Source organism: Carlito syrichta, unplaced genomic scaffold (genome assembly GCF_000164805.1).
Source record: "Carlito syrichta isolate Samal-C Ts95f unplaced genomic scaffold, Tarsius_syrichta-2.0.1 Scaffold313473, whole genome shotgun sequence".
NCBI classification, from domain to species: Eukaryota; Metazoa; Chordata; class Mammalia; order Primates; family Tarsiidae; genus Carlito; species Carlito syrichta.
Window position 1 is genome coordinate 203,358 of NW_007257569.1, and position 8,989 is coordinate 212,346.

Sequence of the window (8,989 nt, forward strand, 5' to 3'; positions counted from 1 at the left end):
AGACAGATACAGGGAGTGAGTTCCAATTTCACTTATAGTCCAATTATTAAAGTCTAGTTGCTCACTAAGGGCGGAAGCAGACCTCTGTAGCTCCAAGGCCAATGGAAGTTTGAGGAGTACCCTTCCGTGAGGTGTTTTCAGAAGAGGTAGCAGACCCACACTGCAGAGATCTGTGACTACAAAGGTCCCTGGATGCTGAAGAGTGGTGTGGGGTGTGCAGGCGTGGCTTCAGTCATTGCCTCAAAGGCTGGCAGCGAGCAGACTAGACTAGCCCAGTCTAGTCGCTGAGGCTTATAACTCACTTTTGTGGTCTGACAAGGTAACGAGGGGAGAAGGGATTACATTCCATGTGTTTTCTTTTGTTTTCTGAGTTGGAGTCTCACTCTGTCGCGCAGACTGGAGCATGCTCACAGCCACCGCAGCCTCGACCTGCCGGGCTCAGGCACGTGCCACCAAACCCGGCTAATTTTTTAATCTATTGTAGAGATGAAGTCTGACCAAGTTGCCCAGGCTGGTCTCGAATCCCTGAGTTTAGGAAATCCTCTCCCCTCCGCCTCCCAAAGTGCTGGGATTACAAGAAAGCCACCACACCCAGCCTATGCTCCATGTTTTTATCCCAGCAAAACATACATCACTCACGTAGCAGACTATGTAACTGTTTGGAATCATTTCACAGCTACACAACAATGTGATGTAGGAAGTAAGCAGTTTCGATCTCAGCTCAGATTTTGCCTAAGGTCAGCCAGACCTTGCTTGCGTCAAAAATCAGGAACTAAAGGACAGAGAAAAATGAACTAATTTTGATGTGAATCACCAAGAAGCTAAGTAAAGCTTGACAATCTTTAAGGCAGGTAAAGCTGAACTCAATGACTAAGTTGTGTGTCTGCATGTTCTTCTTTTCACTCGTTTGTAATTTACATCAAGAACCACTGCAGAACTTTTATTTTAGTTTTTATTTATGTATTTATTTATTTATTTTTGAGTTGGAATCTCACTCTGTTGCCCAGACTGGAGTGCAGTGGCATGCTCCCGGCCACCGCAGCCTCGACCTGCTGGGCTCCGGCGATCCTTCTGCCTCAGCCTTCCAATTGGCTGGAACTACAGGTGTGTGCTACCACGCCAGGCTAATTTTTCTTTTTTTTTTTTTTTTTGAGTTGGAATCTCACTCTGTCACCCAGACTGGAGTGCAGTGGCCGCTCCCGGCCACCGCAGCCTCGACCTGCTGGGCTCCGGCAATCCTTCCACCTCAGCCTTCCAAGTAGCTGGAATTACAGGCATGTGCTACCACGCCCGGCTGATTTTTTGATTCATTATAGAGATGAGGTCTCGCCAAGTTGACCAGGTGGGTCTCGAACCCGCGGGCTCAGGCAATCCACTCACCTCAGCCTCCCAAAGTGCTGAGATTACAGGCTGAGTCACCGAGCCCAGCTTCTTCTTTTTTTTTTTTTTTTTTTTTATTGTAGAGACAAGGTCTCGCCTAGTTGCCCAGGAGGGTCTCGAACCTGTAGGCTCAGTCAATCCACTTGCCTCAGCCTCCCAAAGTGCTGGGATTACAGGCTGAGGCAACGAGCCCGGCCTACTGCAGAGCTTTTAAAGATCAAATATCCAGGTTCTGATTCAGCTGACCTAGGACAGGGCCTCAGAATTTGCATTTTTAAAAAGCATCCAGCCAGGCCCAGTGGCTCACACCTGTAATCCCAGCACTTTGGGAGGCTGAGGGAGAGGATTGCCTGACTCCAGGGGCTCGAGATCAGCCTGGGCAACTTAGCAAGACCTCATCTCTACAATAACTCAAAAAATTAGCCAGGCATGGTGGTGCAAGCCTGTAGTTCCAGCTACTTGGAAAACTGAGGAGGAAGGATAGCCTGAGCCCAGCAGGTCGAGGCTGTGGTAACTGGGAGCATGCCACCATCCTCCAGCCTGGGTGACAGAGTGAGACTCCAACTCAAAAAAAAAAAAAAAAATCCACAAATGTTTACATATGCAGCCAAGTTTGCATAAAAGTTATGGTTATGTACTGAAATTTCATTCCCTAAGGTAAGCAATTAAACACATTTTTGGTGTGATGCATTTTATTTATTTATTTATTTTACCAAACACAATATTTAGGTTTGACAATTTGGTCAGTGTCCAATTTAACTCTCCAAAATATGAACAAGTTGATGACATTCCATAATGCTTTTCAAGAAGTTGAGAGGTCTGGAAATAGAGAAGACCAAAGTAAATCCATTTTCTGAAATTATGAAGACCAATACTTTTAGATTCTTGAGATAGAATGGATTTTAGATTTCTAAGAAACAAGAACTTGACTGTTTTTATTGCATATGAAAACAAGATACATGCAGAAAATATAAAATCACTTATTTTTTTTGGTATCAAAAAATAACTATGTTATTTTTTTCCAAAAAGAGACTCTTAAAGAATGGCATTTACCCAATGGAACTGTTTATTTTCCTCAACGAGGATAACAAAAAAAATTATGGCCCAGGACTGGGGCAGGCTTAAAACTAAAACTAAAACTGGATGAACATTAGAATGCGGGGAGGTAAATACCAGGGGGTTGACCAGACTGCCAAATGGGGAAAAAAGCTCACAGCAGGGAGGTAGCTCACAGTGACTGAGAGGTAAGAAACAGAATAGGCTGCAGTGTTCTAGGAAATCACCTGCACAGAGATAGGTGCACAGCTCAGAGGGACGGGGTCCCACGAGCCTAGCCAAATACAGCCAGGGGGACCCAGGGACGGCTAATGGTCAGAAACCTGGAAGCAGGTAGATGTGTCGCCTCTGAAATTGGCATCTTGTAGAAGGACCCAGGTCTGGAAAGAGCCAGGAAGAGCCCCAGATGGAGAGGAGCATTGTATTATATGGGTCACCAAGGCAAGGCTCAAACTTGGGGAAACAAGTTAGAGGTCCAATTGTCAGGTACAGATTACAGATTTCAAAAAGGATTTGCACTTTTTTTTTTGAGTCAGAATCTCACTGTTGCCCAGGCTGGAGTGCAGTGGCACGCTCACAGCCACCGCAGCCTCCACCTGCTGGGCTCAGGTGATCCTTCTGCCTCAGCCTTCCAAGTAGCTGGAACTACAGGCATGCGCCACCATGCCTGGCTAACTTTCTTCATTTACTGTAGAGATGAGGTCTCACCAAGTTGCCCAGGCGGGTCTTGAACCCCTGGGCTTAGGCAATCCTCTTGCCTCTGCCTCCCAAAGTACTAGGATTACAGGCATGAGCCACCATGCCTGGCTAGGATTTGCACTTTAAATACATCAAATACATATTATAGAAAGATGTGCCTTTTAATATCTAGCTATAAAAATGTATGCTGTCATGTAACTGGGGCCAGCCTGCCCTTTACAGCTGCATGAGATTGACTCATTCCTCAATTTGCTTAAAGTTCAGTGTCTTCCTCAATTTTTCTGGTAAAGTCCCAAGGGCAAATTCCGAGTCCATTTTAGTTCTCATTTCCTGGCTCTACAGAATTAATTGTTTGGGGATCATTTTGCCAATCCATCCATGCTGCCTCTGCTACTATGTAGACACAGACTTGGAACCAGTCCCTTTTCTTGACTCTTGCCACCCATCTATCACCCCTGAGTCCCACAAAGCTATTGTGTAGATAGCAGACTTTATTGAAGATTTGGGAAGTCCAGGGGGATACACTGCAGCAGGATATGAAACTTATGGTAGAAATATGTTATTTCTGTTTTTAAAAGTTCTTAACTACTCTGACATGTTCCTCAATTCCCTCCCTTCCCTTCTTCCTCTCTAGCAACCAAATTCCTATTCATTTCCCAAGCCTTCGGGGCTTGAAGTACTTTCTACCACAAGAGGCTTATCCTGAAGCAGCTCTTGGACACAGAAATGAGGGGTCCCAGCTGTGGGCACTGCTTTAGAGGAGACTGCTCTGGTCATCCTCCAGCTGTGCCCATCCTTACATATGGAGGCATCCAGTTAGCCAAGAATTCCTGGAGTTTGCCAGCCCACTTTGCCTTCCCCCCCACCTTCTAGGCCAGACTGTAATATTTTAGGTTTTGTGGCCATATGGTCTCTATTGTAACTACTTAATCTTGCTGTTGTAGCATGAAAGCGGCTCTAAACTGTATAAAAATAAATGGGCATGACTATCTTCCAATAAAACTTTATTTATAAGAACAGGCCACGGGCCAGATTTGACCCACAGACTATAGTTCCTAACCTCTGTTCTAGACTACCTTCCAGGTACCTGGGACCCCCTCAGAATTCCCTGACAGCATGGCTGCAGCCTACTTCTGGGGCCTGCTTTGCCCCGTTTCCTGATCCTCAGTGCCTGTGTGTGTACTCCTAGGGCAAGTGGCCGTTGTGGGCAGAAGTGTGTTCAGAGCTTGGCTGTGAAGGCTGGGGTGTCCTCACATGTGCGAGGAAGGAAGCAAGGGGTGTGGAGGTTCACGGGCCAGGGGCTCTCCCCAGAAGACCAGGTTCTCCTCAGAACTGATGGAGTCTACATTCAAACCTGGCCTTCCTGGTTGTTTAAAAAAAATATTATCAAGTTACGGGAATGTAACCCACATTATTTCACAGTTTGTTGACTTGATTTATAGCTTTAAATTTGTAGACATAAGCCGGGCTCGGTGGCTCAGCCTGTAATCTCGCGCCTTGGGAGGCTGAGGTGAGTGAATTGCCTGAGCCCGCAGGTTCGAGACCCACCTGGGCAACTTGGTGAGACCTCATCTCTACAATAAATCAAAAAATCAGCCGGGTGTGGTAGCGCACGCCTGTAGTTCCAGTTACTTGGAAGGCTGAGGTGGAAGGATCGCCGGAGCCCAGCAGGTCGAGGCTGCGGTGGCCGGGAGCTGTCACTGCACTCCAGTCTGGGCAACAGAGTGAGACTCCAACTCAAAAAAAAAAAAAATTGTAGACATATAGTATGCAAGCCTCCTTTATAATTCTACCCAGACTCTCCCTTCCATAAATGTCAAGGGGGTCTCCTAAGCATCTTTAAAGATGTTTCCATCTTTAAAAGGAATCCTAATTTTTTCTTAAAAAAAAAAACCACACAATTTCTTCACTCTGTTACAATAATGTTTTCCTTTTCAGCTCTAAATACCATTAGGGTAGCTAATATGATTTGATGTGAAATCCCAGGTAAGAGCTTCTTACATCCCTCCAAGTTCAGGATCACTTCTAGTGACAACCAGGGAGGGCCAAATCAGCTGGTGGGGGTCTTGGGGTTCACCTGTAGGGAGAGATGCTTGCCAAGGTTAGGAACTAGGCAGGGTCTGGCAGACTCTAAGTGTCGCAAGCATCATTTGGTTTAGAAACCAAATTTCCCGATGGCTAGGACTGCTAAGACTGGAACTATCAGGGTCTGTGCTCGCCCTGAGAATAAACACCATGAGAGAAAGACACAATGGGGATAATGAGCTTCATGTCTGCTCCGGAGCTGTTAAACTAGAAGGCTGGAAAAGGGACACTCCAGCTGGTCGGGAGGGCTTTTCCCTCGTGTTTCTCTTGGCCATCTGTTCTGCACCGCGCCATCAGCTTCCCACTGGAAAGGTCAGAATGGGTGTGTGGGTAAAGCCTAATGTTGGCTCTACATGCCGCATTAGATGCAGCTGCTCTTGGCTTGGTCACGCCTGGGTTTGCACCCAGGACCCTCAAAAGCTCTGCGCATTATGGTAATTAGCCATCTGCTGCAGCCTTTCCAGGACCAGCTGATCACAAAAGGAAGCCAGGAAGCTCTGTGACAACAGCAGAAGTGGAGGTGTGAGGGGGCGCCTCAGGCCGCTGGCCTCCTCCTCCCAGTCCCCTCTTGGACACCGTGGAGCCTTGAAGGGAACTGGCCCAGATCGTGGCACGACCTCTCATCTCTCAGCACCCCCTGGGAAAATGAGCACAGGATCTCTCTACTGATGAGCCAGGCTGTCATCCCAGCAGAGGGAGGAGCTGGACTGGGCACCCGGGTCTGCTGAGACAATGACAGCACTTTCTGTTTCACTGAGGAGACAGAAACCATTTGTTTGAGAAGTGATTTTTTTCTTTGGGGTACTGAGGGACTAGAGACAGCATGACTGGCAATTTTCAGATTATCAGTTATTACTGGAACTCTAAAATCATACTTACATATCAAGATGTATTAGTAGTCGTTGATTAGCTACTGAAATCCTAAAATTATTTATGGCATGCATGTATAGCAATAAATATCAAGATCTAGAAATACCCATTGGCAGAAATGTCATCGTGTGTAAACAATCTTCATATTTATTTATTTATGTTTTAATTTTTTAATTTTTAATTTTAAAGATGTGGAGTACAATTCAGGGTTAGTTATACAAATGTTTATTATGTAGCTACGCTTGTTGATGAGGTGTGTCCCCTATTTATTTATTTGAGTCAGAGTCTCACTCTGTTGCCCAGGCTGGAGTGCAGTGGCACACTCACAGCCACCGCAACCTCGACCTGCTGGGCTCAGATGATCCTTCAGCCTCAGCCTTCCAAGTAGCTGGAACTACAGGCGTGGGCCAACACGCCCAGCTAATTTTTCTTGATTTATTGTAGAGACAAGGTCTCACCAAGTTGTCTAGGCTGGTCTCGAACCCCTGGGCTCGGACAATCCTCTTACCTCGGCCTTCCAAAACGCTGGGATTATAGGCGCGAGCCATCACACCTGGCCTACAACCTGTATTTTATATATGTGGACATGTACACATATAAGCTATAAAATAAATCCAGGATAGATAAGCATATATTTATACATATCTAGGCAGTATCCATATTTTAAGGGTTTTTTGAACTTTGTGTGTGTGTGTGTGTGTGTGTGTGTGTGTATACATACATATATATGGATATATGAGTATAGATCTACATCTTCATGGGGAGTAGAACTTGGGAATTAGTTCAAGTCCCCATTCTGCCACCCAACACATACATGATTGTACTCATGGAATATTGTACTCATTGTAGCAGAAAAAGTAGAATAAAAACAAACCTCATGTCCTCTGTGGCATTAGCTGAACTCCACTGAGTTTTGTTTGAGCTCCTGGGGAGTACTAGAAATATGAGTTAGCATAGTAGGAGCATGCAGGAGGTAACAAGAGGCTTGGGACCTGTATTAGTAGAAGGGCAGGCATACAGTGGCGCAGTGTGGTCACACTCACACTTGTAAGGGCAAGGCCAAGTATAAGGCTTATGCAGGTGTGCTGGGGGTGTGGATCAACTGGCTGGGAAGGTCAGATAGGGGAAGGAGTCACAGGGGAGTTCCCCTAAATCTCATCTCTCTCTCTTTTTTTTTTTTTTTTTTTGAGTAGGAGTCTCATTCTGTTGTCCAGGCTGGAGTGCAGTGGCATGCTCACAGCCACCACAGCCTCAACCTGTTGGGCTCAGGCGATCCTTCTTCCTCAGTCTTCCAAGTAGCTGGAACCACAGGCATGTGCCACCATGCCCAGCTAATTTTTCTTGATTTATTGTAGAGACAAGGTCTTGCCAAGTTGCCCAAGCTGGTCTCAAACCCGTGGGCTCAGGCAATCCTCTTGCCTCAGTCTCCCAAAGTGCTGGGATTACAGGCGCAAGCCACTGCACCCAGCTTGAACCTGATCTTGAAGGGTGCACAAATGATCACAGGGGTGAGGAAAAGCATTTCAAGAGTTAGAACTAGCATTCAAAGGCAAGAAAATACAAGCTGTGTCCCAGGGATGGTGATTCTCTGGGGTGGCCAGAGCTTAGGGTGGTGGAGATGAGACCCGGCAGGTGGGTGGGAGTCTGATGGAAAAGGGCCTGGCGAGAACTAATGATTGAGGGCTTTCTCCTGTGTCCAGGGGGGAGCCGCCAAAGGATTTTAAGCAGGGGAGTTACAAAATCATACTTAGGTTTGAGAGAGGTCAAGCTGACAGATGAGAGGGAAGAGACTGGAAGCAGATGGTTGTAAGGAGGATGTCGCGGGAGGCCAGGCAGATGACAGTGGCAGAGGCAGTGGAGATGGGGAAGAGGGGGTGGATTCAGGAGCCTGGTGGGGCTATTTGTGCTCTTAACAAACACAAAATGGAGAAGGAAGGGTAAAGTGATTGGGAGTTCTGTTTTGGACATATTGCATTGAGGAGGCTGCAGGACATCAAAGAAGATACAACGAGAAAGGAGTGAAAGGGATTTACTCTCCCCCCTCTCTCTCCCTCTCTCTCCCTCTCTCCCTCTCTCTCTTTCTCTTCTGTCTCTCTCTCTCTCTGTCTCTTTCTCACACACATACACAGCCCTCCTCCTCCACCCTCCAGCCCCCAGGAAGTTTGAGGGACCCATACCTGGAAAAAGCCAACAAACCCTCCTGTGACATGGCCTCTAGTCCCCCTCGGGCCTCTCTCCAGTTCGCCCCTGCAGCTCGCCTGCTCGAGCCATGCCGGCCTCCTTTCTGCCTCTTCAACATGCCAAGCACGCTCCAGCCTCAGGGTTTTGGCTCTAGCTGTTCTCTCCGCCTGGAATATTCTTCCCCCAGATTTCCATTTCCCTAACCTCATTTCATTCAAGCCGTTGCTTTAGTCTCACTGCCTGCCCACATCACACTCCCCAACCCCCTCATTCTTCTCTATCTTCTTATTTTATGTGTGTATCGTATGGTTGTTTGCCCTGCAAGAAAGTACCCCCCACAGGGGCAGGGATCCTTGTCTGTTTTGTTCACTGATATGTCACAAACACTTAGAACAGTACTTGGCACATAGTCAGTGTTCCACAAATATTTGTTGAGTGAATGAATGAATGAATCTTAAAAGTGAATTCACTTAAAATGAAGACCCAAATTTGATGAAGAATTTATCTTTAAAGAAAAACGAGGCCAGGCTCGGTGGCTCAGCCTGTAATCCCAGCACTTTGGGAGGCCGTAGGCAAGTAGATTGCTTGAGCCCGCAGGTTCGAGACCAGCCTGGGCAACTTGGCGAGACCTCATCTCTACAAAATAAAAAGAAAAAAGAAAATTAAAATTAAAAGCATATTTTGTAAAATATCATTTATAATTACTACTGTCATTCTT

General features: G+C 46.5%; 1 long non-coding RNA gene across 1 annotated transcript; it reads right to left on the bottom strand.

Moving 5' to 3' along the window:
* Window positions 1–2,054: 2,054 nt before the first annotated feature.
* On the bottom strand, window positions 2,055–8,344 carry LOC103273064. The gene is made up of 2 exons (XR_505164.1): window positions 8,268–8,344; window positions 2,055–2,199 (listed from the first exon to the last, which is right to left on the bottom strand). It is a non-coding gene; the product is annotated as an uncharacterized LOC103273064 (long non-coding RNA).
* Between the last annotated feature and the right edge of the window lie 645 nt (window positions 8,345–8,989).